General features: G+C 43.4%; 2 long non-coding RNA genes across 2 annotated transcripts; both read left to right on the top strand.

The window, feature by feature from the left end:
- Positions 1–9,098: 9,098 nt before the first annotated feature.
- Positions 9,099–15,221, top strand: LOC125973863 (uncharacterized). Its single transcript, XR_007483307.2, has 4 exons — positions 9,099–9,855; positions 9,958–10,035; positions 10,110–10,381; positions 10,468–15,221. It is a non-coding gene; the product is annotated as an uncharacterized lncRNA (long non-coding RNA).
- Positions 15,222–19,934: 4,713 nt separating this feature from the next.
- Positions 19,935–20,439, top strand: LOC125973864 (uncharacterized). Its single transcript, XR_007483308.1, has 2 exons — positions 19,935–20,042; positions 20,121–20,439. It is a non-coding gene; the product is annotated as an uncharacterized lncRNA (long non-coding RNA).
- Positions 20,440–21,906: the final 1,467 nt, after the last annotated feature.

Genomic DNA, 21,906 nt, shown 5'->3' with positions numbered 1-21,906 from the left:
TCATGCGCAGTGGTCAACGCCGCACTCTCTAGCTGCCAAGAGCACTTTTTACTATGCGCACCCAACCAGAGTGACGGGAGGAGCGCATTTCAGAAAACGTGCTCAGCTCGTCGAGAAAATGCGATTTAAGCAATAAAATTAAAAATGCACCTAAAACCTAAACCAAAAGTTGCAGGTGGTTATTTCTTCATGCACAGTGGTCAACGCGGCACTCTCTAGCTGCCAAGAGCACTTTTTACTATGCACACCCAACCAGAGTGACGGGAGGAGCACATTTCAGAAAACGTGCTCAGCTCGTCCAGACAATGCGATTTAAGCAATAAAATTAAAAATGCACCCAAAACCTAAACCAAACGTTGCAGGTGGTTATTTCTTCATGCGCAGTGGTCAACGCGGCACTCTCTAGCTGCCAAGAGCACTTTTTACTATGCGCACCCAACCAGAGTGACGGGAGGAGCACATTTCAGAAAACGTGCTCAGCTCGTCGAGAAAATGCGATTTAAGCAATAAAATTAAAAATGCACCCAAAACCTAAACCAAACGTTGCAGGTGGTTATTTCTTTATGCGCAGTGGTCAACGCGGCACTCTCTAGCTGCCAAGAGCACTTTTTACAATGCGCACCCAACCAGAGTGACGGGAGGAGCATTTTTCAGAAAACGTGCTCAGCTCGTCCAGAAAATGCGATTTAAGCAATAAAATTAAAAATGCACCTAAAACCTAAACCAAACGTTGCAGATGGCCATTTCTTCATGCGCAGTGGTCAACGCGGCACTCTCTAGCTGGCAAGAGCACTTTTTACTATGCACACCCAACCAGAGTGACGGGGGGAGCACATTTCAGAAAACGTGCTCAACTCGTCCAGACAATGCGATTTAAGCAATAAAATTAAAAATGCACCCAAAACCTAAACCAAACGTTCCAGGTGGTTATTTCTTCATGCGCAGTGGTCAACGCGGCACTCTCTAGCTGCCAAGAGCACTTTTTACTATGCGCACCCAACCAGAGTGACGGGAGGAGCGCATTTCAGAAAACGTGCTCAGCTCGTCGAGAAAATGCGATTTAAGCAATAAAATTAAAAATGCACCTAAAACCTAAACCAAATGTTGAAGGTGGTTGTTTCTTCATGCGCAGCAGTCAACGCGGCACTCTCTAGCTGCCAAGAGCACTTTTTACTATGCGCACCCAACCAGAGTGACGGGAGGAGCACATTTCAGAAAACGTGCTGAGCTCGTCGAGAAAATGCGATTCAAGCAATAAAATTTAAAATGCACCTAAAACCTAAACCAAACGTTGCAGGTGGTTATTTCTTCATGCGCATTGGTCAACGCGGCACTATCTAGCTGCCAAGAGCACTTTTTACTTTGCGCACCCAACCAGAGTGACGGGAGGAGCACATTTCAGAAAACGTGCTCAGCTCGTCGAGAAAATGCGATTTAAGCAATAAAATTAAAAATGCACCCAAAACCTAAACCAAACGTTGCAGATGGTCATTTCTTCATGCGCAGTGGTCAACGCGGCACTCTCTAGCTGCCAAGAGCACTTTTTACTATGTGCACCCAACCAGAGTGACGGGAGGAGCACATTTCAGAAAACGTGCTCAGCTCGTCGAGAAAATGCGATTTAAGCAATACAATTAAAAATGCACCTAAAACCTAAACCAAACGTTGCAGGTGGTTATTTCTTCATGCGCAGTGGTCAACGCGGCACTCTTTAGCTGCCAAGAGCACTTTTTACTATGCGCACCCAACCAGAGTGACGGGAGGAGCAAATTCCAGAAAACGTGCTTAGCTCGTCGAGAAAATGCGATTTAAGCAATAAAATTAAAAATGCACCCAAAACCTAAACCAAACGTTGCAGATTATCATTTCTTCATGCGCAGTGGTCAACGCGGCACTCTCTAGCTGCCAAGAGCACTTTTTACTATGCGCACCCAACCAGAGTGACGGGAGGAGCACATTTCAGAAAACGTGCTCAGCTCGTTGAGAAAATGCGATTTAAGCAATAAAATTAAAAATGCACCCAAAACCTAAACCAAACGTTGCAGGTGGTTATTTCTTCATGCGCAGTGGTCAACGCGGCACTCTATAGCTGCCAAGAGCACTTTTTACTATACACACCCAACCAGAGTGACGGGAGGAGCACATTCCAGAAAACGTGCTCAGCTCGTCGAGAAAATGCGATTTAAGCAATAAAATTAAAAATGCACCCAAAACCTAAACCAAACGTTGCAGGTGGTTATTTCTTCATGCGCAGTGGTCAACGCGGCACTCTCTAGCTGCCAAGAGCACTTTTTACTATGCGCACCCAACCAGAGTGACGGGAGGAGCACATTTCAGAAAACGTGCTCAGCTCGTCGAGAAAATGCGATTTAAGCAATAAAATTAAAAATGCACCTAAAACCTAAAACAAACGCTGCAGATGGTCATTTCTTCATGCGCAGTGGTCAACGCGGCACTCTCTAGCTGCCAAGAGCACTTTTTACTATGCGCACCCAACCAGAGTGACGGGAGGAGCACTTTTCAGAAAACATGCTCAGCTCGTCGAGAAAATGCGAATTAAGCAATAAAATTAAAAATGCACCCAAAACCTAAACCAAACGTTGCAGATGGTCATTTCTTCATGCGCAGTGGTCAACGCGGCACTCTCTAGCTGCCAAGAGCACTTTTTACTATGCGCACGCAACCAGAGTGACGGGAGGAGCACATTTCAGAAAACGTGCTCAGCTCGTCGAGAAAATGCGATTTAAGCAATAAAATTAAAAATGCACCCAGAACCCAAACCAAACGTTGCAGATGGTCATTTCTTCATGCGCAGTGGTCAACGCGGCACTCTCTAGCTGCCAAGAGCACTTTTTCCTATGCGCACCCAACCAGAGTGACGGGAGGAGCACATTTCATAAAACGTGCTCAGCTCGTCGAGAAAATGCGATTTAAGCAATACAATTAAAAATGCACCCAAAACCTAAACCAAACGTTGCAGGTGGTTATTTCTTCGTGCGCAGCAGTCAACGCGGCACTCTCTAGCTGCCAAGAACACTTTTTACTATGCGCACCCAACCAGAGTGACGGGAGGAGCACATTTCAGAAAACGTGCTCAGTCGTCGAGAAAATGCGATTTAAGCAATAAAATTAAAAATGCACACAAAACCTAAACCAAACGTTGCAGGTGGTTATTTCTTCATGCGCAGCAGTCAAAGCGGCACTCTCTAGCTGCCAAGAGCACTTTTTACTATGTGCACCCAACCAGAGTGACGGGAGGAGCACATTTCAGAAAACGTGCTCAGCTCGTCGAGAAAATGCGATTTAAGCAATAAAATTTAAAATGCACCTAAAACCTAAACCAAACGTTGCAGGTGGTTATTTCTTCATGCGCATTGGTCAACGCGGCACTCTCTAGCTGCCAAGAGCACTTTTTACTTTGCGCACCCAACCAGAGTGACGGGAGGAGCACATTTCAGAAAACGTGCTCAGCTCGTCCAGAAAATGCTATTTAAGCATTAAAATAAAAAAAATGCACCTAAAACCTAAACCAAACGTTGCAGATGGTCATTTCTTCATGCGCAGTGGTCAACGCGGCACTCTCTAGCTGCCAAGAGCACTTTTTACTATGCGCACCCAACCAGAGTGACGGGAGGAGCACATTTCAGAAAACGTGCTCAGCTCGTCCAGAAAATGCGATTTAAGCAATAAAATTAAAAATGCACCTAAAACCTAAACCAAACGTTGCAGGTGGTTATTTCTTTATTCGCAGAGGTCAACGCGGCACTCTCTAGCTGCCAAGAGCACTTTTTACTATGCGCACCCAACCAGAGTGACGGGAGGAGCACATTTCAGAAAACGTGCTCAGCTCGTCCAGAAAATGCGATTTAAGCAATAAAATTAAAAATGCACCTAAAACCTAAACCAAACGTTGCAGATGGCAATTTCTTCATGCGCAGTGGTCAACGCGGCACTCTGTAGCTGCCAAGAGCACTTCTTACTATGCACACCCAACCAGAGTGACGGGGGGAGCACATTTCAGAAAACGTGCTCAGCTCGTCCAGACAATGCGATTTAAGCAATAAAATTAAAAATGCACCCAAAACCTAAACCAAACGTTCCAGGTGGTTATTTCTTCATGCGCAGTGGTCAACGCGGCACTCTCTAGCTGCCAAGAGCACTTTTTACTATGCGCACCCATCCAGAGTGACGGGAGGAGCGCATTTCAGAAAACGTGCTCAGCTCGTCGAGAAAATGCGATTTAAGCAATAAAATTAAAAATGCACCTAAAACCTAAACCAAATGTTGCAGGTGGTTGTTTCTTCATGCGCAGCAGTCAACGCGGCACTCTCTAGCTGCCAAGAGCACTTTTTACTATGCGCACCCAACCAGAGTGACGGGAGGAGCACATTTCAGAAAACGTGCTCAGCTCGTCGAGAAAATGCGATTTAAGCAATAAAATTAAAAATGCACCTAAAACCTAAACCAAACGTTGCAGGTGGTTATTTCTTCATGCGCAGTGGTCAACGCGGCACTCTCCAACTGCCAAGAGCACTTTTTACTATGCACACCCAACCAGAGTGACGGGAGGAGCACATTTCAGAAAACGTGCTCAGCGCGTCGAGAAAATGCGAGTTAAGCAATAAAATTAAAAATGCACCCAAAACCTAAACCAAACGTTGCAGATGGTCATTTCTTCATGCGTAGTGGTCAACGCGGCACTCTCTAGCTGCCAAGAGCACTTTTTAATATGCACACCCAACAAGAGTGACGGGAGGAGCGCATTTCAGAAAACGTGCTCAGCTCGACGAGAACATGCGATTTAAGCAATAAAATTATAAATGCACCCAAAACCTAAACCAAACGTTGCAGGTGGTTATTTCTTCATGCGCAGTGGTCAACGCGGCACTCTCTAGCTTCCAAGAGCACTTTTTACTATGCGCACCCAACCAGAGTGACGGGAGGAGCACATTTCAGAAAACGTGCTCAGCTCGTCGAGAAAATGCGATTTAAGCAATAAAATTAAAAATGCACCCAAAACCTAAACCAAACGTTGCAGGTGGTTATTTCTTCATGCGCAGTGATAAACGCGGCACTCTCTAGCTGCCAAGAGCACTTTTTACTATGCACACCCAACCAGAGTGACGGGAGGAGCACATTCCAGAAAACGTGCTCAGCTCGCCGAGAAAATGCGATTTAAGCAATAAAATTAAAAATGCACCCAAAACCTAAACCAAACGTTGCAGGTGGTTATTTCTTCATGCGCAGTGGTCAACGCGGCACTCTCTAGCTGCCAAGAGCACTTTTTACTATGCGCACCCAACCAGAGTGACGGGAGGAGCGCATTTCAGAAAACGTGCTCAGCTCGTCGAGAAAATGCGATTTAAGCAATAAAATTAAAAATGCACGTAAAACCTAAACCAAACGTTGCAGATGGTCATTTCTTCATGCGCAGTGGTCAACGCGGCACTCTCTAGCTGCCAAGAGCACTTTTTACTATGCGCACCCAACCAGAGTGACGGGAGGAGCACATTTCAGAAAACGTGCTCAGCTCGTCAAGAAAATGCAATTTAAGCAATAAAATTAAAAATGCACCCAAAACCTAAACCAAACGTTGCAGATGGGCATTTCTTCATGCGCAGTGATCAACGCGGCACTCTCTAGCTGCCAAGAGCACTTTTTACTATGCACACCCAACAAGAGTGACGGGAGGAGCATATTTCAGAAAACGTGCTCAGCTCGACGAGAAAATGCGATTTAAGCAATAAAATTAAAAATGCACCCAAAACCTAAACCAAACGTTGCAGGTGGTTATTTCTTCATGCGCAGTGGTCAACGCGGCACTCTCTAGCTGCCAAGAGTACTTTTTACTAAGCGCACCCAACCAGAGTGACGGGAGTAGCACATTTCAGAAAACGTGCTCAGCTCGTCGAGAAAATGAGATTTAAGCAATAAAATTAAAAATGCACGCAAAACCTAAACCAAACGTTGCAGGTGGTTATTTCTTCATGCGCAGTGGTCAACGCTGCATTCTCTAGCTGCCAAGAGCACTTTTTACTATGCGCACCCAACCAGAGTGACGGGAGGAGCACATTTCAGAAAACGTGCTCAGCTCGTCCAGAAAATGCTATTTAAGCAATAAAATTAAAAATGCACCTAAAACCTAAATCAAACGTTGCAGATGGTCATTTCTTCATGCGCAGTGGTCAACGCGGCACTCTCTAGCTGCCAAGAGCACTTTTTACTATGCGCACCCAACCAGAGTGACGGGAGGAGCACATTTCAGAAAACGTGCTCAGCTCGTCGAGAAAATGCGATTTAAGCAATAAAATTAAAAATGCACCTAAAACCTAAACCAAACGTTGCAGGTGGTTATTTCTTCGTGCGCAGCAGTCAACGCGGCACTCTCTAGCTGCCAAGAGCACGTTTTACTATGCGCACCCAACCAGAGTGACGGGAGGAGCACATTTCAGAAAACGTGCTCAGCTCGTCGAGAAAATGCGATTTAAGCAATAAAATTAAAAATGCACCCAAAACCTAAACCAAACGTTGCAGATGGTCATTTCTTCATGCGCAGTGGTCAACGCGGCACTCTCTAGCTGCCAAGAGCACTTTTTACTATGCACACCCAACCAGAGTGACGGGAGGAGCACATTTCAGAAAACGTGCTCAGCTCGTCGAGAAAATGCGATTTAAGCAATAAAATTAAAAATGCACCCAAAACCTAAACCAAACGTTGCAGATGGTCATTTCTTCATGCGCAGTGGTCAACGCGGCACTCTCTAGCTGCCAAGAGCACTTTTTACTATGCACACCCAACCAGAGTGACGGGAGGAGCACATTTCAGAAAACGTGCTCAGCTCGTCGAGAAAATGCGATTTAAGCAATAAAATTAAAAATGCACCCTAAACCTAAACCAAACGTTGCAGGTGGTTATTTCTTCATGCGCAGTGGTCAACGCGGCACTCTCTAGCTGCCAAGAGCATTTTTTACTATGCGCACCCAACCAGAGTGACGGGAGGAGCACATTTCAGAAAACGTGCTCAGCTCGTCGAGAAAATGCGATTTAAGCAATAAAATTAAAAAATTCATCTAAAACCTAAACCAAACGTTGCAGGTGGTTATTTCTTCATGCGCAGTGGTCAACGCGGCACTCTTTAGCTGCCAAGAGCACTTTTTACTATGCGCACCCAACCAGAGTGACGGGAGGAGCACATTTCAGAAAACGTGCTCAGCTCGTCGAGAAAATGCGATTTAAGCAATACAATTAAAAAATGCACCCAAAACCTAAATCAAACGTTGCAGGTGGTTATTTCTTCATGCGCAGTGGTCAACGCGGCACTCTCTAGCTGCCAAGAGCACTTTTTAATATGCACACCCAACCAGAGTGACGGGAGGAGCGCATTTTAGAAAACGTGCTCAGCTCGTCCAGAAAATGCTATTTAAGCAATAAAATAAAAAATGCACCTAAAACCTAAACCAAACGTTGCAGGTGGTTATTTCTTTATGCGCAGTGGTCAACGCGGCACTCTCTAGCTGCCAAGAGCACTTTTTACTATGCGCACCCAACCAGAGTGACGGGAGGAGCACATTTCAGAAAACGTGCTCAGCTCGTCGAGAAAATGCGATTCAAGCAATAAAATTAAAAATGCACCTAAAAACCTAAACCAAACGTTGCAGGTGGTTATTTCTTCATGCGCATTGGTCAACGCGGCACTCTCTAGCTGCCAAGAGCACTTTTTACTATGCGCACCCAACCAGAGTGACGGGAGGAGCACATTTCAGAAAACGTGCTCAGCTCGTCGAGTAAATGCAATTTAAGCAATAAAATTAAAAATGCACCCAAAACCTAAACCAAACGTTGCAGGTGGTTATTTCTTCATGCGCAGTGGTCAACGCGGCACTCTCTAGCTGCCAAGAGCACTTTTTACTATGGGCACCCAACCAGAGTGACGGGAGGAGCGCATTTCAGAAAACGTGCTCAGCTCGTCGAGAAAATGCGATTTAAGCAATAAAATTAAAAATGCACCTAAAACCTAAACCAAAAGTTGCAGGTGGTTATTTCTTCATGCGCAGCAGTCAACACGGCACTCTCTAGCTGCCAAGAGCACTTTTTACTATGCGCACCCAACCAGAGTGACGGGAGGAGCACATTTCAGAAAACGTGCTCAGCTCGTCGAGAAAATGCGATTTAAGCAATAAAATTAAAAAATGCACCCAAAACCTAAACCAAAGGTTGCAGATGGTCATTTCTTCATGCGCAGTGGTCAACGCGGCACTCTCTAGCTGCCAAGAGCACTTTTTACTATGCACACCCAACCAGAGTGACGGGAGGAGCGCATTTCAGAAAACGTGCTCAGCTCGTCGAGAAAATGCGATTTAAGCAATAAAATTAAAAATGCACCCAAAACCTAAACCAAACGTTGCAGGTGGTTATTTCTTCATGCGCAGTGGTCAACGCGGCACTCTCTAGCTGCCAAGAGCACTTTTTACTATGCGCACCCAACCAGAGTGACGGGAGGAGCACATTCCAGAAAACGTGCTCAGCTCGTCGAGAAAATGCGATTTAAGCAATAAAATTAAAAATGCACCCAAAACCTAAACCAAACGTTGCAGATGGTCATTTCTTCATGCGCAGTGGTCAACGCGGCACTCTCTAGCTGCCAAGAGCACTTTTTACTATGCGCACCCAACCAGAGTGACGGGAGGAGCACATTTCAGAAAACGTGCTCAGCTCGTCCAGAAAATGCGAATTAAGCAATACAATTAAAAATGCACCTAAAACCTAAACCAAACGTTGCAGATGGTCATTTCTTCATGCGCAGTGGTCAACGCGGCACTCTCTAGCTGCCAAGAGTACTTTTTACTATGCACACCCAACCAGAGTGACGGGAGGAGCGCATTTCAGAAAACGTGCTCAGCTCGACCAGAAAATGCGAATTAAGCAATACAATTAAAAATGCACCTAAAACCTAAACCACACGTTGCAGGTGGTTATTTCTTGATGCGCAGTGATCAACGCGGCACTCTCTAGCTGCCAAGAGAGAGAAGAATAAGGCGGCAAGCTTTGATGTCTATTCATATGCAAATGAGTTAGGAAGTCATAAAATTTTATGACCTATTGATGTTAAGATTTATGGCTTTTTTTTTATTGGGGGTCATAAATCACCCTTGGGGGCATCAAGATGGCGCCAGTCATGACGGCGCCATCTTTGACTGTCGCCATTTTGGTTTGCTGGCGCCATTTTTAAGATGTGGATATGTATGGGCATGTATTTTTATGAATCAAGACAGGTGCAGCACCTGAGCTAGCTTTGCTAACAGCCCTCTGAGCTACCTTTGCTTCCGGCCCGTACGTGTGAGCTTGAAGAGAGCCTTTCTGTTAAGAAGAGGAAGGGGAGGAGGGGTTTAGAGAGGCGTCATTAGAGGTGGCAAAGTCATTAGAGGTGGCAAAGTTGGCTTCAAGAGAGTTGCATATAATTTGAGAAACAATAGCTCAGCCAAAGTTATCTGAAAGCGGGAGACGCATGTAATTTGGTAAACATTGCTTTAGAGGATCAAGGGGGTTTTGGAGGATCAAGGGGGGTTTTGTTGAGAAAATCACACGGCTACAAGTCGCAAGGTGTTGGTGCATAATTTGACAAACAATACTGGGTCCGACGATATGAGAAAGACCTCTTTGATGCGTCATCAGCAAGCGGCCAAAGTTATCCGATTTCGTGCGACACGTGAGCTCATAGGCGTGGTCTTATCCCCGCCGAATTTAAAGTTTGGTGTGGACGAGCATCATTTTGGAGAAGACAAGACAAGACAACCCATCGCTCGGACCAACGGGGTCGAAGCGCGTCAAAAAGCTGTTTTCGAGAATGGTTAAAGGTAAGTCATTTTACTACATTTCTCACAATAATAATAACAGATAATAATAATGATAAATAATAATAATAGGTTATTTTATAAAACAAGATGTATTGTTTACAGACAACATCGTTTTTGCCGATGTCCACGCATCTTTTGACGACGATTTTAGCGACGTTTACCTAACACAATCAGACTACGGTGAGTCAATCGCGCATCTAAGATAGTTCATATAGAGGGTATTAGTTGCTGATTTTATTTTTTGTATGCGTCAGATCTCCTGGCCGCTGCCACTAGAAAAAACAATCGGCCGACACAAACTGCCTCCGACCGCCATAATGGAGCAGTCGAAACGTCCGACCGCCATATTGGAGCAGTCGAAACGTCAGCGCCAGCGCGACCGGCGGCATCAGAGTCACGTGCTACTGTTGAAACCAATCCAATCTCAACCCGCACCGTTCAGCCGGAATCAGCGACGGACTCAGAACTAGTTGAAGCTCTGTCTACTTACGAGGGCTTGAAGCATCATCAAGAGTCGACAAACAAAGTTAGAAGCATTTCCTTCTATGTTATCATTCGACTTGCTATTTTTGATAATATAAAGGGTTAACCGTTTTTTTGTTTTTTTTATAGCCACTTCCAGGTGAGCGTCGTGACACGAGAGACAGGAAGAGGCGGGGGAGGAGGAGAGGGCACCCCTTCTACAACACGCACCACTCAACCAGCAGGGGGTCTCTAAAGTGTCGTGGTAACTGTGTCTACAAAAGACGGTTACAAGAGTGTTTTAAGATTATACGTGCTCTTACAGATTTAGCCGAATCAAAATAGGTTTGTGTTGTTTCTGTTGTGTTTTGTAAAAGAAAATATAATGGATCATCCAAACCTTACGTCAACGGAGTCAGATTTCTTAGCAAACATTTCTGAAATAGATTTACCGTCATTTAGCGGGCCAAGCCAAAGAAGTGACACACCAGAGCTAGATTTATCAAACGTTAACAATACGTCTACGAGTCAAATAACAGATTTGCTCAACAATGTGACCGCGGCTTTGTCAGAGGGGGAGAGACCAGACAGTCCTGCTATTCTCACTCATTTACAGGCTGTCATAGATGAATTGAACAATCAAAGTATGAATGAAGGTCGACAGAGTCCGACACAAATCCCGTCACAATTGCTAAACATGATAGCGGAATTAAACAACCAAGCTAATGGCAACAACGGGCGTATCAGTCCTGACATTCCTGTGCAGTTGCTAAACATGATCCAAAATCTAAATACACAGCCTCTGGTTGACCCGTTGACCGCTAACACTGTCGATTCATCATCGTTTGCTGTTGACGATGTTCAGCCGATATTTCAGCCTAACAACTGCTCTGTTATAATTGATCACGAAATAGACGTTATTGACAACAACACACCAGCATTTCAACACACGCCCCAGCAATCTAACAACGGTTCTGTATTAGCTGACCAACACGGCGGTTCTATTGTAATCAATAGGCCACATTTCAATAATGTAGAGGTAAGGCGACGGTTAAATATACCATCGCAACAGAACATTAATGATTTTGCAACCTTCTACCTCCAGATTGAAGATAAAATAGATGATGTCGTGCAAGAGGTAGCTAGCAGGGCACAAACAGGTGATGTAATTCAGATAGAGCTCGCGGCTGGTAACGATAGAGCTCACATCTACCAGCAAACTAGTGATATAAACTCTATCAGAGATAATGTATCAAACTTGCTTGAACGTTTAGCCCAATCAAACACAGAGCTTCTGGCTGATGAGGGCTTAGAGCTCATTGTACAAATAGTCACACCATTGCGTGGTGGTGGTGGAATGCGTCGAAGGCTGTTGAACACTACCAACAGAGAGATTTTGAGGTTGAAAAAACGACACCTACACATACCACGTAATACAGACAATAAATTGTGTTTCGCTCTCTCACTAACCTATCTGCTAAATGACACACTCACGACAAAACAGGCCACAAGACAAGCGCGACTCTTACATGAGAGTGTAGGATTGGATTGTCAAACACCTGTGAGTCTGGGCGATGTCCATAAATTTGAGAAAGTCCTCAAACGGAAAATAACTGTAATGTATCGAAAAGAGGACTGCCGCCCCATGACCTTTTTCGACACGCGTTACCCCAAAACAGATAACGACACTTTATTTGTCTTAAATCTTGAGGGCCATTTTTACGGCGTGAAAGCGATTGAGGCCTTTGTCGGCCACGCATTTTTTTGCAGGCATTGTTACAAAGGGCATGAGAATTGGCAACAGCACCATTGTGAAGGACACTGTGGCGTTTGTCTTGATCCAGGCTGTAAACAGCGACGGTTTAAACATGTCATCTGCCCCGACTGTAACAAATCTTGTCGTAATGAGGAATGCTTTACCAAACATAAAGAGTCTCGATCAATGAATCGTGTCAGCAACTGCACTTCATACAAAAAATGCTTGGAGTGCGGTCTTCAATATTATGTGAAAGCTGATGGTACCGGTGCTAAACATCGTTGCCCCGTTAAAAAATGCGCAGTGTGTGATGAGATCATAAATCAAGATGACGCATTGTTGAACCCTCACATGTGCTACATTCAGCCCATCAAACCACAACCACCGTGCAAAAATGTAGTCTACTACGATTTCGAAACTTATGTAGATTCAGACGGTTTACACAAACCTTTTCTCATCTGTTGCGAATCAAATAATGGACTGGCGAAGCATTGGTATGGCACAGATTGTGTTGATGAATTTCTCGGATTTTTCCGAAGGCCACGGTTTAAACAAACTACGTTTGTTGCACATAATGCGAGAGGTTTTGATTCATACATACTGATAAGGAGAATGCTTGAATTAGGTCTCAAACTCGACATTCTGATGCAAGGGAGTAAAGTTCTATCATTTGTCGATTTAGACACAAAATCACGATTTATAGACTCTCTCTCATTCTTGACGATGCCTCTAAGCGCAATGCCTAAGGCCCTGGGGTTTGAAGACAAATCAAAGGGTTACTTCCCACACAAATTCAGCTCTTTAGAGCATCTAAACTACGTAGGGTCTCACCCTGACCCCACGTACTACGGCACCGAGCGAATGTCACCCTCCCAACGATCAAAGTTTGACGAGTGGTATGCCAAAGAAGCTAGCAATGTGTTTGATTTTGCTAAACAGGCAATAGCCTACTGCAAGAATGATGTTGATCTGTTAATGCAAGGGTGTGAAAAATTCAGGAGTGAGTTTTTTGAGGCCACCGGAACAGATCCATTCAATGCGGTAACAATTGCGTCGGCGTGCATGAAAGTTTTTCGAGCTAATTTTCTGACTCCTCAAACACTAGCCATTACACCATCAGACAACTATATGCGTCAGTACAAAGCTTTCTCGCACGATTCTATTCAGTACATGCAATGGATCATGCACAGCCAAAATATCCAAATTAGACATGCGTTGAACGGTGGTGAAGTTAGGATAGACAACTACTTTGTAGATGGTTATTGTGAAATCGGGGGCGTAAAAATAGTGTTTGAGTATTTTGGTTGTTATCACCACGGCTGCGCAGAATGCTTCGACCTCTCTAAAATATGCCCGACAACCAAACGCCCTTTTCAGGAGAGGTTTGATAAAACACAAAAGAAAATTCAGGATCTACAGCTTAGACAGGATGTGTACCTTGTAATTATGTGGGAGCATGAATGGTTGCAAATGAAAAAGATGGACATAGAGGTGAAGGAATTCCTTAAAAAAAACAAATTTCCTACACCGCTCAAACCGAGGCAGGCTCTTTTTGGGGGCCGAACAAACGCATTCGTTTTAAAATACATGGCAGAGCCAGACGAGCGTGTGTTGTATGTTGATGTGACATCATTATATCCTTTCATCAACAGTACAGCCACATACCCAATCGATCATCCAACGATTATCCACGATGATTTTAAAGACCCTAGGTCGTATTTTGGTTTCATCAGCGCCACAGTCAACCCACCCCGTGGTTTATATTTTCCCGTTCTACCGTTCAAAACAGCTAAAGGTAAACTCGTCTTCACACTGTGCCGCACATGTGCCGAGTGTAACAACCAGCAGACGGCTTGTACACATAGTGATGAGCAAAGATCGTTAACAGGTGTTTGGACAACCCCTGAATTTGTTAAGGCACTCGATCTCGGGTACACGGTTGCGGAAATTACAGAAGTGTGGCATTACACAAGAACGAGCGACACAATTTTCCGTGATTACATGCGAACATTTCTAAAAGGTAAACAAGAATCTTCAGGTTACCCGCCTCACGTGGTCAACCAGGCTGACAGAGAAAGATACATAGAAGGGTATGCCATTCATCAGGGTATCCAACTCGATCCTTCCAAAATTGCTGTAAACCCTGGCAAAAGGCAAGTGTCAAAACTCTGTCTTAACAATCTGTGGGGAAAACTCGCGCAACGTGACAACATGACAAACACAAAAATTGTGACAAAATCAGAGGATTTTTTTGAACTTTTGTTTTCAGGTCTGTACAATGTGAAATTCTTCCATTTTATCAATGAGAAGCTCTCAATTGTGCAGTATTGTATCAACATAAACAACGAGATCCCCGCCTCAAAAACATCAAACGTGGCTGCAGCGTGTTTCACAACAGCCTATGCACGCCTAAAAATGTACAGCTATTTAGAAATTTTACAGAAGCGTGTCCTTTACACAGATACAGACAGCCTCGTGTACACTGTGAAGCCAGGTGAAAGTGTTCTCGCGCTAGGTGATTATCTGGGTGATTTGACAGATGAGCTTTCGAACGACAGCATTTTAGAATTTGTCTCAGCCGGCCCCAAAACATACGCTTATAAAACACGAGGGTCGTCTCAGACGGTCATGAAGGTAAAGGGTATCACACAAAATCACGAAAGCGGTCAGAGCATCAATCTCGACAGCATGCTCAGTTTGGTTCAAGGCTACCTCGATACAGCAGGTGCGACCTCAGATGTGCTTTACGCGCCCCAGCATAATATCGTTCGCGATAAGAGAGGGTTTCATCTCAGAAACGTGTCATTTTCCAAGCGGCTTCGTGTGGTGTATGATAAAAGAAGGCTGCTAGAGCGAGGCACCACTGAACCGTTTGGCTACTGATATTTCTATCTATCTATCCATACGTGTGTCTGTGTGTGGAAATGGCTTTTAATCAGATTGAATTCGACCCCAGATTAGAACTCCCTTTTTCATCGCTAGTAGCAGGGCCTTCGGGTTGTGGCAAGACTTTCTTTGTAAAAAATGTATTGCAAAATCCTGAACATGTTCTGAGAAAAAAACCTGATAATATTGTCTGGGTTTATACTTCATACCAGCCAATGTACGATGAGCTCAAAAACCTGAATAAAGACATTGTTTTTATCAAGGGGCTGCCTGAATCTTTTGACGACGAGAAGCTGTTCCCGCCACAGCAGCACCATCTGTTGATTCTGGATGACGTCATCTTCCAAGCTTCGGATAACCCTGAAGTGGTTCGAATATTCACCCAATATAGACATCATAAAAATTTAAGCGTTATAATGCTAACGCAGAATGTATTCCATCAGGGGAAATTTAGCCGGACTATTAGTTTGAACAGTAATTATTTGATTTTGTTCAAAAACCCCCGCGATAAACTGCAGGTGAGTGTCCTGGCGAATCAAATTTCTCCCAGCAACCGGAAGTTTTTCCTGGAATGCTTTGAAGATGCTACAAGAGAGCCGCATGGGTATTTACTGGTAGATTTGACACCTTCATGCCCAGAACAATATAGACTACGTACAGGTGTACTACATAACCAGTGGCCTGTCGTTTATATACCCAAACAATAAAGCGATGACGAAGCTTTTAAAAACAAACGCACCGTTACTCAAATCTCTGTTTACATCCAAGCCGGCCAAACGTAAGCATTTGCTACTCAGAGGCCCCAGTAGTTTGGTGAAAGCATTATGTGAGATTGCTCTAAATCTTCTTAAAGGACATGTACCCTTAAAATCAAAACTTTACAAGAGACTTAAAAAGCAAAAGAAAAATATCCGCTTTTTGGCTGATAAGAAAAATACTTTGAAGAAGAAAAGAGCTGTGTTAGTTCAGAAAGGTGGTTTTATTTTACCGTTACTGGCCGCTTTCGCACCTGTTCTCGGGAGTGTCATTAGTGGCTTTATGAACAAAGCATAAAATGAGTTTGAAAACGGCTCAGAAAATGTTCCTGATTTCGCCTTATCAGCTCGAGAGGCTGAATCGACCAGCGCCGACCATCCGTGATACAGCAGAGCATTCTTTGGATGAAGAGATGAAACAGGTTTTGGATAATAAAAATTTAAATCAATATGAAAAGATCAAAATTTATCAGACCTTAATGCAGCGTTACTTGGGGTTGGTCAAACAAAAAGACTCCGAGCAAATTCCTATTACGATTCGCCACGAAGACAATGAGAGGGGTGAAATAAAGGCCGCTGATGAGAGCGCAACTGATGATATTCTGGACGCCATAGGTCCACGTTTCCGACGCAATGCCAGCTATGTGCTGAAAAGACTATCGGCAGAAGATGTAAGCTGGACGCCGTTAAGTGAATTTGTTTTTAGAGGAAAAACTATCAAAGGCTCCCATATGAGCGATCTGTTGAGACATTTGTGTACGAGTGGGAAAAAAATCAACGAGAAGCCGGTAGGATGGAGTGAATTTCTCCGAACGCTAGCACGGTTAAACTTGCCGGAAACAAGCATCTCCAACCCCTTGGCTCGCGCAGATTTTAAACGTTTAAAATACGCTACAGGTGAAGATGGGGATGTTTCTTATGTAGAAGATGTAAACATGATGAATAAAAAAAAAAAAAAGAGGACATCACCGGTAGTAAAATGGGTTAGTTATTAGATGACACTATTGTTGTTAGTGGAAAAAACAACGCATGACTCTGTAACTCTCTTTAACAATGTTTATTGAATAAAAGAGAGTTTATAAAACATTAACATGGTTTCAGACAATGACATTTTTTAAATTTATGCAACGAACATGATGTTTGCCCGCCGCACATCCGGTCTGGTCTTCGACATTTTTTGACAAACTCTCTAACCATCGCGTCGTTATGGAGAGGGTCGGAATTGTAATGAGTCAGCACTTCACGATAAGTGTGCCCCCATCCATGTTGGGTTAAATAATACACACAGTGTTGACCGCAGGTGTCTGTGAGCTCGTGCTGCAACTGCCCGTTCTGATAGTCGATCCGTTTAGAATGCTTCTTCAAAAATCTGTATATACTGGCCGGGTAGTACGACCCATTCGGTGGTAGCCCAAAAGGATCAAAGAATGTGGCCGAGCCGTCCGATTCTAAAGTCAAAGCGAGCCAGTGCTCTCCGGGTAAATGTCTTGGATGCGTATTGACTATGTAATGTTTCGGAGGCGTGTCTCTGACGTCACCTAGCTCATCCGATGCGAAAACGCCTCCAAATAAGGTTCTCTGCATCCGGGTCATAATCATGTCCAATTCACGGCCGTTCATAGCGTTAATAATAGTCCATCAATACTTCCCTCTTAGCATTAATCTCTATAAGCGAATCATAAACCGCGTATACAATGAGGGTTGCTGTATGCGGTAATGGGGTTCTGAAGCGCAAATCGAGTCTCAGCACCCCGTTATTGATCGGCGTTAACGCGCCTGAGTCATCCACCTGACTTAAATTGAAAACAAAAAGTGAATAGCCCTGAGTAAAATCCTGTTGGTTTATACAGAGAGGTAAATCTTTTAGAAAACACCCCGTTGCTGTGTATAAATTATGAAATTCACGTGTACATAGTCCAGCTTCGAAATTGGGCTGAAAAGGTTTGGCAGGTATTTGTCGACCTTCGTGGCTGAGAGCTAAATACTCTATGTTATAATGCAAAAAATTAAACGGGTTTAAATCTCTCCGTCCCATAAAACTGTTGTGGTTTACGAGAGCTAATACAATTTGCTTGGGGATGTGTCCGAGGAAGAGATTATCCTGCTGACAGATTCTCGAGTTTTGCGGGATACTGAAGGTTTTCATGTTTACGCGACTGACGGGATAGAGAGCATTACCTTTTTGTAATGCGGCGGCGTGACCTATAGCTACAGCCGGTGAGATTGATACTTTTTTCACAAACAGGGATGCTCCTAGTATTTTGAGACACGAATCACTGTCTGGAGCGCTCATGAGACAGAAATCATCAGAAGCTCTAGTTAACTTTAGACGCAGATCCACATTATTCAGTAGATGGCGTTCGGAAAAGAAAATATCTCCATGAAGCGGTCCCATAAGATGAAATTCACGTGAGCCTGCAATCTGTTGTGCGCGCCGCACAAAACCAGCGTTAGCCACGCCCTCTTCGAAAGAAATGGAGTCCATGCGCCCCCTAGAGTCTTTTGCGAACATTCCTGCTGTGAATTGCGACTCCAAAGAATCGTTTGAAAAGTTTAACAGCAGCTCGATGATGGATCTGTAGGCGTGCGTGGCGCTAGATTGTGAGATTAACCGTCCACCCAACGAAATATCTAATTGACTAAAAATTGTGTTTATAGGAAAATTCACGATGCCGACTTGTTCTTGCGGTGGAATATTTGTCCCATCCCTACGCGTCACCTTTGCACGGAGATGTAGTAAAGTGTCGGATAAATCTAAATATTTTGAGCCGTCCCCGGGTATATAAAATTCTATTGGGCCTTGGTCCACGATTGCTGTTAACGGTTGGAATTCGACATATGAGCTATCTTCTATGGAGAGTTGCGTCAGGGGCGCACTAAACAGATCCAAACTTGATAGCGCCGCCTCTTGACTTTTAAAATGTAGAAGGGCCATTTTTTAAGAGAAAATATCTGTCTTGCTTCTTCTCCGCTTTTTTCTGACAACTGGTCTGAGACGGGTGGAGGAGCGTCTTTTCCTTTTAACGCTTCTTTTTCTCCGCCCCCCAGGATGGATCGTCCCACGTGACAATACAGCAAGCCCGGAACCTTCTTGCTCGGGGCCCTGTTTCTGGTGGATTCTTTGAATGACGCGCCCCGCTACATCCGTTGCTATGTTTTTAGCGGCTGCTTGAAGATGCGGCTTCGCCAAGTTAAACCCGTTTTTAAACATAGGCATCACAAAACGAAATAATTTTGCAAAAATAGACCCAATCCCTCGTCCGTACTGCACAGGGCTGCCCGAAAAACCGGCTTGAAAAGAGCCCCCCACTTGTGTTTCATAATAATCAACAAAACGATACAAGTCGGGATGCATTGACGATGACGTCATTTTTTTTTTTTTTTTTTTTTTTTTTTTAATTTATTATTATTTAGATCTAAAATGCAGAGTGAGAATAACCTTCCCGTATTCGAAATCTATCGGGTTGTTCTGGTCTGTTCGTAGGTAAACCGAAATGGTTTCAATATGGCTCCTGCACACATCTAAATAGTAAACCGGATTAAAAGTTTTGTTTACAACTTCACCGTATCCGCCTTCCAGAGGCAGAGTTCGTAACATGGGGGCGTACGCGTCACCAACTGTCTGATGATGTATAATGTCGGTGTAGATGAACATGAAATATGATCCGGCGCGTATATCGGCAGGATGTTGTGCGTTGACGCCTTCCGGTTTGAGTGACAACCAATTCTCTGGCGCCATTCCGATAATGTACGCCAGGGGGCTCTTGAACATAACTCTCAATCCTTCTTCGCCCGAAAACATGAACCTCTGTTTGTGCTGATCAAATCGGACGTCAATCTTTTTGTTACTCGCTTTAGTTAATAGAGTTTGAATGTCCAAAGCTAACGAGTCATAATTTTGATAAACACCTCCCCTTGTTTTGAGCAAATGTCGAATTTCTGATGAGTCGTCTTGGAACGTATCACCTCTAGGGGGCGGATTTTTAGGTTGTTTTAGGTAAAAGTTCCGTTTTTTCTCAGGAATGGTGGGTATTGTGTTGATGTAGGAAATCTCGCATAAACCGACCTCCCACGAACCTTTTAAATCGATATGTTGAGCTAGTTCGGTTTTGAATTCTGTGAGCGTGTTTGAGCTAAAAAGATGAACACTGGCATTTGACGCTAATGTGATGTAGAATTCTCTCTGATGGTCACCCATCTTGTAATTTGCACAGAATGGCCGTTTTAGAGACCGTCAGATGGTTTTAATACTCTTTGTGGGTACCCAACTGTCGAATTTGGCTGGCCAGCCCACCCAGTGGACGAGGGACTCGCGTTTACCTGCCACAGTACGTGATTTAAGAATTTTCTGTATGCGAAAAATTTTATTTTTTTTAATTTTTACTTTTTGTAATTCCTCTTTGTAGAAGCTGCCTTGCACGGGCATACCATCCAAGTCCGATATTTTATAGACGGGAGGAACGCGGTGGAGACGCTGTCTTATTCTGAAAATTTCATCCGTGTAACTTTGTAAATAACCTTTTTCAAAATTCCCTTTTATTTTGGAAATTCGCACAGTGTCACCCGGTGCGAACCGGAACTTGCATCCCCGTTGAAAAGGATTTTTTGAGTAGAGGTTAGTGAAAACGATATTCTTATTCTCTTCGTTTACAGCGTTAGGTGTCATTTTTATACTGCTGTGAAAACTGTTGTTATAACTGACAATAAAATCCTGAATTACATCGACGTATCGTTGTGTGTTCTTAGCAGTGAAATACCTCCACATCCGCGTTTTTAACGTTTTGTTGAACCTTTCAATCGTTTGGGCTTTGATGTCCGAGGCGGTGGAAAAATGTGTAATATTGTGCTTTCTCATTAATTTCTGGAAATGTTTGTTAAAAAACTCCACCCCTTTATCTGTTTGAAGGCGTAATGGTGAGCCGCTAACTGTCAGGATATCTTCAAATGCTTTGGTGACCTGTGTACCAGTTTTCGCTTTCAAAACACGTACATATGCACGTTTCGAGAATATATCGATTGCGGTTAGTAAATATTTATATCCATCGTTGTAGCGTGCTAGTGATTGCATATCGCACAAATCTGCTTGGAATTGTCTCATAGGACCTCGAACAAAAACTTTATTTCTAGGAAAAGTTATTCTGGCTGGTTTGTGTAAAGTGTACGCATCCTGATCGGATAAAAAAGCTTTTACTTTTCTTATGTTAGTGTTTTTACAGCTATTAATCGCCTCCCTGTGCAGCCGTTTCTCGCCGCCAAAACTCGCTGGATTTTTAGCGCAATAGTAGAGTCTCTGAAGACACCTGTCGCCACCCATTGTTAGGTAAATTCTGATGGATATCAGATTGTGACGCTGTTAATAAAGCAAACAGGTCTGATATCTCGCGATTTTGAATAAACACAGAGAAACAGTCACTTTTACGGTCACAATAGTTTATTACAGAAAAAATCAAGCTACTTCTTAAAAAAAAACATTACTAATAAACACAAACAAGTGTAAAACATGGTAAAAAAAGTTTTTCTATAAATCCTAAGGTTTGACATAACGCATGAGTTTACTTTTTTTTTTCCCCCTCTCCCCCCAAAAACTATCAGGATTCTTAGCTGAAGACATCTCTCACCATTGAATAAACATAGAGAAACGGTCACAATAGTTTATTACAGAAAAAATCAAACTACTTCTTAAAAAACATTACTAATAAACACAAACAAGTGTAAAACATGGTAAAAAAAAGTTTTTCTATAAATCCTAAGGTTTGACATAACGCATGAATGAAGATAACATAGATGGTGTTACTTTGGACCCTATTAGAGTTTTAAACTTCTTTAGCTGCCCCCCTGTTAAATCTAAAAGTACTGTTAGGAAAGTCATCAATTGATTCCACATTTTTTTTACAAAACCTCCCATTGTGTTTTTCCAAACGTTCTAAATAATAGAGTGACTTCGTTGCGATTCAGAAGAGTACCACCAGCTTCTTGTTTTATCGCACGGAGCCGTGTGAAGATCTTGCCTTCATGAGCTAGGTCATGTAGAATGGCAGAAACAGAATTGCGGATGTTTATAAGCGTTGCAGAGCTTTTAAAATAGAAAAACATTGTCGACAACGTGTGTAGCAAGTCAGCATTGCACAATTCACCCGTCACTGCTTCATAATTCGCATAGAAATAAAAGTTTCGATCCTCAACATATAGACA

This window comes from Syngnathus scovelli, chromosome 8, assembly GCF_024217435.2.
Source record: "Syngnathus scovelli strain Florida chromosome 8, RoL_Ssco_1.2, whole genome shotgun sequence".
NCBI lineage: Eukaryota > Metazoa > Chordata > Actinopteri > Syngnathiformes > Syngnathidae > Syngnathus > Syngnathus scovelli.
Note: the sequence above shows the minus strand (reverse complement) of the source record. Positions and strands in the feature narration are given on the sequence as shown.